The sequence below is a fragment of the Glycine max genome, chromosome 1 (genome assembly GCF_000004515.6).
Source record: "Glycine max cultivar Williams 82 chromosome 1, Glycine_max_v4.0, whole genome shotgun sequence".
NCBI lineage: Eukaryota > Viridiplantae > Streptophyta > Magnoliopsida > Fabales > Fabaceae > Glycine > Glycine max.
The window spans coordinates 8,706,612-8,707,377 of record NC_016088.4 but is presented as its reverse complement, the minus strand read 5'-3'; positions in this window follow the sequence as shown (position 1 = coordinate 8,707,377).

Sequence of the window (766 nt, the reverse complement as noted above, 5' to 3'; positions counted from 1 at the left end):
GTAGGGTCCTTGAATCTAGTTTAGGGCATTCCTTCCAGTATTATGCGGTAGGGTTCAGGTATTGGGACAAGTTTAGGGTTTATGAGTTAGTTTTACTACTTAGGGTTTGTGAGTTAGGTTTAGGGGTTATGGGTTAGTTTTAGGACTTAGGGTTTATGAGTGTGGTTTAGGGGTTATGGGTTAGTTTTATGAGGTAGGGTTAGGGTTATGTGATATGTTTAGGGTTTATAAGTTAGTTTTACTACTTAGGGTTTGTGAGTTAGGTTTAGGGGTTATGGGTTAGTTTTAGGACTTAGGGTTTATGAGTGGGGTTTAGGGGTTATGGGTTAGTTTTATGAGTTAGGGTTAGGGTTATGAGATATGTTTAGGATTTTTGAGTTACTTTTATGACTTAGGGTTTATGAGTTATGGTTAGGGATATGAGTTAGGGTTAGGGTTATGGTTAAGTAATCATAATGACTATTTTTATGTCGCGCATCAAACTAGAATAATAAATAAAATCATAAAGAAAAATTAAAGTAGATAAATCAAAATAAGTAATGGAAGTAATAAAAAATAAGGGTTTAGGGTTAGAGGTTAGGGTTTATGGGTAGGGGTTTGGGTTTAGGGTTAGAGATTAGGTTTTAGGGGGATGGGTTAGGGTTTAGGTGTAGTGGTTGAGGGGGAGGGTTTAGGGTTTAGGGGTAGTGGTTGAGGTTAAGGGTTAGGGGTTAGGGTTTATGGTTAGTGGTTAGGGTTTAGGTTTAGTGGTTGAGGGTCAAAATTA